A 7,119-nucleotide genomic window follows, 5' to 3' on the forward strand; every position below is an offset into this window, starting at 1 on the left:
ACCATATATGGTCCCCTGCGCACAGAGCCTGGAATAACCCCAGAACACGATCAGGTGTGGTCCAGTTCACCTCGAGCCGCAAAATAAGTCAATAATTTTTAAAATAAGCAAAAGCAGGTGTTTTTCTGCAGAGGCGCCTCTTCCATGCCCCGTGTGCCCTCCGCTTCCCTCACCTCGGCCACTGTCTCAGCAGATCTGTGTGTGAGTCGGTCTGCTGCCTTCCTCTGCCCAGCAGCTGCAGGGCCACCTGGTTCTGCAGCTGTCCCACTAGAGACGTACAACCAGCACAGCAATGGGATGGAAGGTTCTAGCCCTGGGGAAAGGAGGGGAAGCATCCGGTTTACCTGGGGTGGGGAGCGGGGGAACGTCCTTAACTGGAAGCTGCATTTAGTCCTTCCTCACGTGCAGACTAGACCGTAGACAGGGGAATGAAGGTGGGGACAGCTTTGATCGTCCTGACGGATGAAACTCCACAGGACAGATGTCCCTGTGCTTTATGATGGTCTGGAGGAGAGGGCCTTGCACTGCTGAGGCCTTGGAATACCCCGGGGGTGGCGGGGGCGAGGGGGGCACTGGCCCTTCTAAGAACATGTGGTTTGGTCTCTCTCCCAGCAGTGGCCCTGAGAACTCAACAGAGAAACCTAGTTTCTGAGTTTTCACAGTGGATAAGCGGGAACATATTGGAAGGAGGAGATTTTTGTGAAAAAGCGACCAGAGGGAAGTCTGCAAGGGAGTTAAGAGGAGACAGAACTATTAAAAAACCTGCTCCGGGAGGCGGGAGCGATAACACAGTGGGAAGGGCATTTGCCGGGCACTCAGCCGACCCAGTTTTGATTCCTGGCCTCCCATCTAATCCCCCAGGCTGTGCCAGGAGTGATTCCTGTGTGCAGAGACAGGAGGAGCCCCTGAGCACAGCCGGGTGTGACCCGAAACCAAAAAAAGAAAAGAAAGAAGAAAAGAAAATTGGCCCCACAGTTTGGACTTATGCCTTGCCCAGTCACCTCAGGGGACATCCCTGGTAACAGTATAACTCGGCATATTTGGTCTGAATCCCTGAGAGAGGGTCCATTTTGATTCTGGAAAGAGGATACAGAGGAGCCAAGCCCGCAGTGCTCAGTGCCATCAGAACTACGCTGGAGCAGGGGTGGAGGTATTGGGGTTGAACTCAGAACACCGTTTGTGGGGCTGGAGCGATAGCACAGCGGGTAGGGCATTTGCCTTGCACTCGGCCGACCCGAGTTCGAATCCCAGCATCCCATATGGTCCCCTGAGCACCGCCAGGAGTAATTCCTGAGTGCATGAGCCATGACCCCTGTGCATTGCCGGGTGTGACCCAAAAAGCACACACACACACACACACACAAGTGTCAGAGATGAGCAGACATATGAAGGTTACATGCAACTGTGTAACACAGGCTGCCCAGCAGGGTCCCTCAGAGACCCAGGCTGGAGGGCCCACCACCTTCTCCACTACAAAAAAAAAAAAGAAATAAAGAACACCGTTTGCACTATCTCCCTGGCCCCTCAAATAGGTCACCTTATACGGAAAGCAACTGCACAGTATATCTAGAGAGTAATGCTGGTCAACACTAGTTAACATAAAATAATCCTTGCATGGGGTCAGAGAGAGAGAGCCCAGAGACTAAGGCTCTGGTTTGCCTGCTGCTGGTTCAACCCCTGGCACCACAGATGGATCCTCGAGTACCTAGTGAAGTGCTCCCTGAGCCCTTCTGGGTGTGCCCAACACATGCCCCCATAAATAAATCAATTAAAACATGTATTATTATTAATTAAATAATTATAACATGTATTAATCAAAACCTATATTATATACCTTCAGCATCCAGAAAACTTCACTCTCCAGACTGATACCTTTCTTCAAAGGTAGGAACTAGAGATTTCTATTCTTTGTAGGGGTGAAGCAGCTCGGACTACCCCTGCAGTGCTCAGGGACCAGGTGAGACTGCCTTACCCACAGCCCCGAAGTTTCTAGTATTGATATTTCCCTCCCCTACCACTAGGCTTTAAATCCTTTCACAATCACATTCTATCTCCCTTCCCCGCCACACCTTTTTGTTTCTGGTCACTAGCCCTGTGCTCCAGACTGACCCAGCTTCCATGCCAGAGCTTAGCAGAGTCCAACTACCTGACTTGGCATATTGCCTGAGGTCTCAGGCCACCCCTGTGAAGCACAGTAGGGGAGCAATCCTCACTGCCACAAGCGCTATGAACTTCATGTGGCCTTGTGGCCCAGCGCCTGGTGTATGGAAATGATTTCTGCAGAAACGCTCCTGAGTTCACCAAAATCAGCATACCCAGGGATGTGGATGGCAGAACTGAGTGGAGACATCCCCCAACATACCCAGGGATGTGGATGGCAGAACTGAGTGGAGACATCCCCCACGTGGCCCCACCACTGCAAGAAGCTAAAACTGCATGGGGGGGAGGGGGGAGAAGGAGAAGCCCCGGAAGGCGTATGCCCTATCTCCCATCAGCTCGACTCTAGGAATTCTTGGATCTGGGCCAGGAGTGTGACCTCGGCTCTCTTTCGCCTGAGCTGGGTGCACTGTGAAAGGGCTGAGGAGAGGGCCCTGAATTTGGAGGCAAGTCAAGGATGAAGTTCCACAGGTTTTGTCACAGAATCCAGAGTGTAAACTCACAGGACTGGCTTTTCAAGGCAGAACCAAGTCAGTCTTGACACGTGAAGTGCCAACCCAGATCCTCTGAGTTTGCCCAGTTAAGACACGAGTCAAGACAGCAGGCCTGTTTGCGGCCCGGGCTTCGGTGACACAGTCAGCCCGGCCTCTCCAAAGAGAAGCCAGTCTTAGGTCCCATGCACAAGGGAGGAGAACCATGTCATGGGTGGAAAGCGACTCTTCCAGGGCCCTGAGGAGTCGGGCGAGGGTTGCGGGTTTTGAGAGAAGACAAGTTCCCAGGCTTGGTCCAGATGCCCAGCCCCAACCTCTCACGGCGAGCTGGTGAGGCCCACGCTGGTGGAAGCAGGGGGGAGGAGCCAGGTCTCTATCACCGCTGGGTCCTCCACGAGAGAGACCTGAACCGCCCCTCTGTCATGGCAGACCCTGCCCACCCTCCCCCCGACTTTCCACAGAAACCCCACTCACCAAGGCCCCACCAGGTAGGCGGGTGCTCTCAGCTAGCGACAACCTCCTTGACAAGCATTTCTCTCTGGGAAGAGGGGAAGTTCATGACTGACAAGAGGCCATAGTCCTCTGCCACCAGCAGCCACTCCCGACGATCAATCTCAAGAACTTTCTATGGGCCAGGGCAGAGGATGCCAACACTGATGACATCACAAAGGATGTCATTATCGTCCCACGGGGGTACTGCAACCCTGGAACATTGGAAAGGGCAATCCCTGAGGGTCCCGCCCCCATCCAGAACTGAGCTCAACGTGTAGTTTCCACACCGACAGGGAGGAACGTATCTTCAGCCTGGATGTGCAGGATGAGGTCATGAAACAAATACTTGTCCCCTCGTGTGAATAGTTTGTTGAGGCTGAAAACACCTCCCCAGGCCCCACAGACGTTCATGGTGCAAATATGAGTTTCTTCTTGGGCTCCGGACTGGCGTCCCTCTCCTTACCCCGACTCTGCATCGGGACCTTGCACTCATTCCTCTGTAGGGGGGGGTGTTTTCAGTAAGGAGCCCTTTGCTGTCTAGCCTCCAATAACTTTGTGAAATGTGCCAAGAAACACACACACACACTCACACACACACACACACCACACACACACACACACACACACACATAATGGTTTTGGGCTACGCCCAGCCGTATTCAGGGATCACTTCTGCTGGGATGTGGGGAACCATATGGGGAAACAGGGATTGAACCTTAGTCAGCCACTTGCAAGATTAACATCCCACATGCTGTACTCTTTTAAGGCCCTGGAATTACATATAAAATACATCTGATAAAGGGCAGTGAGTCAAGATGTATAAAGTACTCAGGAAACTCAACAACAACTAAAAGAATTAAGTCCACCAAAAAAATTAAAAATGGAGAAAGTTGATGAGCATACTTCCATGAAGAGGACATTCAGATATCCAGTAGGCAGATGAGCAGGTAGTCATTATCACTTATTATCAGGGACATGCAAATCAAAACGTCAATGAGATATCAACTCATACTAGTGAGAATGGTATATAATAAAAAGTCTGAAAACAACCCGTGTTGGTGGTAAAAAAGAAATCCTCACCGCTTCTCGGCCTTTTGGCTAAGATCAAGTGTAGTATCTGTTCTTATCAGTTTAATATCTGATACGTCCTCTACCCGAGGATAATATATTAAATGGATTTTTGGGAGTAGGAAATGGAATAGGAACTTGCTCCGTCCATTCCACGCATCGACCTGGTATTGCAGTACCTCCAGGAACGGTGCACCCCCTTGGGGGAATAAAAAAAAAAAAGAAATCCTCTTTCACTCTTGGTGGAAATGTCAAGTTCAGTCTCTGTGGGAAACAGATAAGTTGGACTTGTATGTATATATATATATATATATATATATATATATATCATGTCATTATTACATCTCTGGAATATAGTATTATAGTTTATGTAACCTTTCACTTAGTAATATGCAACTAAAGTACTCATATCTTGTATGGCTCATTTCTTTATGATGAATGACATTTCATTGTTTGTGACATATGGTGCATCAAAGTTGATTTATCCATTGGCTTACTGAAGGACATGCCTGGTAAGATTTAGTTGGTTTGTCATTAGAAATAATGGAGACTGATAGGGTTAGGATGGCATTTGAGGTGCTGGGGGCAAGGGTCCAGGAGTGGATTACTGCCAACAAAGAATTCCATACCCAGGTGTCCCGTCCCACGGGACCAAGTTATTCCAGGGTCTGAAGAGGCGCTACCTGAAATAGCAAGGGCGAGAAAGAAGAGGGAGACCAAGCAAGGAACTGTTGTCAAGGTCTCGTTTATTGAAGGGAAGTATACAGAATATATAGGCTGAGGGGCAAGGCTTTTGCAAGGGGGCCAGGGTGGATCACGCGGGGCATTCGCGGGGCATTTGCGTAAGGGGGATCAGTAGACTGGAACATGATACGCCTGTCATCTTTGTGGGTCTCGCCCTTGGTTAGGGGATGTCTGTTTTATAATACAATATCTTGGTGGGCACTCCCTGTCTGGGGAAATGGCTAAGTTCTCCTTTTCCCAGGGTCCCGGCCCCCCACACCCAGGAAAATTATCCTCCAAGAATGAAAGAGAAACTAAGACACTTACAGAGAAATAAAAATTAATGTACTTCACTACTAGATTTGCTCTATGAGAAATGCCAAAGGGAATTCTTTAGTATCAAAAGAAAGGACGTAAGGAACCATAAAAAATAGTCAATCCTACACAAAGAATAAAGAACACTGCGGGGTGGTGTGATAGCTCTGGGGGTAGGGCATTTACCTTGCATGTGGTTGACCCAGGTTCTATCTCCGGAACCCCTGTGGTCCCTAAGCCTGCCAAGAGTGAGCACTGAGCACAGGGCCAGGAGTAAGCCCTGAAGCACTGCCTATTGTGGCCCAAAAAGGAAAAAAATAAAAAACAAAGAGCACTGGAAAGGGTAGTTTCACAGGTAAATATGAAAATCAGCATTAATGCCATTGCTATTTGTTTTAGCTCCTCTTTTTTCTATTGATTTAAAAAATAACTGCATAAAATGATCTATGTTGATAGGTAGCATTTATTAAAGATATTATTCATGTCAATGGCAACATAGAGTAGGTATGGAGCTATATAAGAGTAAAGATTATGCATACTATTAAAACTAATTTTATATTAATCTGAGGCAGATTTTATAAAATGAACTGTTATAATTCCTACAACAACTATTAAAACAATAGGAAGGGGCTGGAGCAATAGCACAGCAGATAGGATGTTTGCCTTGCAGGCGGCCGACTCAGGTTCAATTCCCAGCATGCCTGAGCACCGCCAGGAGGAATTTCTGAGTGCAGAGCCAGGATGAACCCCTGGTCATCACCGGGTGTGACCCAAAAGGCAAAAAAAAAGATAATGGGGATATGATTCAGTGATGGAGCATACGCTATTTGTGTGTGAACTCTGGGTTTGATCCCCAGCACTTGAAAAATATATATACATATATGTAAATATACATATAAATACTTTTGTGTGTCAAAAAGCACTATCAACAAAGGGATTCTACAGATTGGGATAGAATATTTGCAGATCATATATGACCATTATGAGAGAAGGACCTAGGATCCAGAACATATCAAGAACACTTAGAGTATATACATGTTGATTTATAATGATATATACCTGAAACCTTTATGTCATAAAACAATGTTCCTTCAATTTAATTTTTAAGAAAATTTTAAAAATTTCTTATAAACTATTACCCAATTACAGTAGAAATGAGGGCCAGGAAGACTTGTCCATGGTTGGAAGCTTGCCACAAGAGTGGGGGGAGGGGCTGGATCAATAGCATGGCGGGTAGGGCGTTTGCCTTGCAGGCGGCCGACCTGGGTTCAATTCGCAGCATCCCATATGGTCCCCTGAGCACCGCCAGGGGTAATTCCTGAGTGCAAAGCCAGGAGTAACTCCTGAGCATCACCAGATGTGACCCAAAAAGAAAAAAAATTAAAAAAAGAGTGGGGGGAGAGGACAGTTAGGATAGAAGATGGACTACTATGACAATAAGAGTTGGAAATGATCACTCTGGACAAGAAGTGAGTGCTGAAAGGAGGTAAAGGGATATACATACTAATCTTTCAGTATCTGTATCGTAAACCATAATTCCCACAAGGAAAGAGAGAGGGGGAGAGAAGAAATGTACCTGCTGTATAGGCAAACTGCAGGGGTTGGGATTGTGGACAGAGGGAAACTGGAGACATCGGTGGTGGGAAATGTACACTGGTGAAGGGATGAGTGTTGGAACATCGTATGACAGAAACCCTATTATGAGCAACTTTGTAATTGGGTATCTCACAGTGATAATAAAAAAGAGAGAAAGTGAATTAAAAAAAGAGAGAAAGAAAAGTAAAAGCTCTTACACTACAACCACAAAAGACAACCTAATTTTTTAAAATGGCAAAGGACTTGAATAGATTTTCCAAGGAAAAAATTAGCCAAT

At 47.2% G+C, this 7,119-nt stretch overlaps 1 non-coding gene across 1 annotated transcript; it reads left to right on the forward strand.

The window, feature by feature from the left end:
- Window positions 1–4,218: 4,218 nt before the first annotated feature.
- LOC129403721 (U2 spliceosomal RNA) lies at window positions 4,219–4,409 on the forward strand. Its single transcript, XR_008629417.1, has one exon. It is a non-coding gene; the product is annotated as a U2 spliceosomal RNA (small nuclear RNA).
- The last annotated feature ends 2,710 nt before the right edge of the window (window positions 4,410–7,119 follow it).

The sequence above is a fragment of the Sorex araneus genome, chromosome 3, assembly GCF_027595985.1.
Source record: "Sorex araneus isolate mSorAra2 chromosome 3, mSorAra2.pri, whole genome shotgun sequence".
NCBI classification, from domain to species: domain Eukaryota; kingdom Metazoa; phylum Chordata; class Mammalia; order Eulipotyphla; family Soricidae; genus Sorex; species Sorex araneus.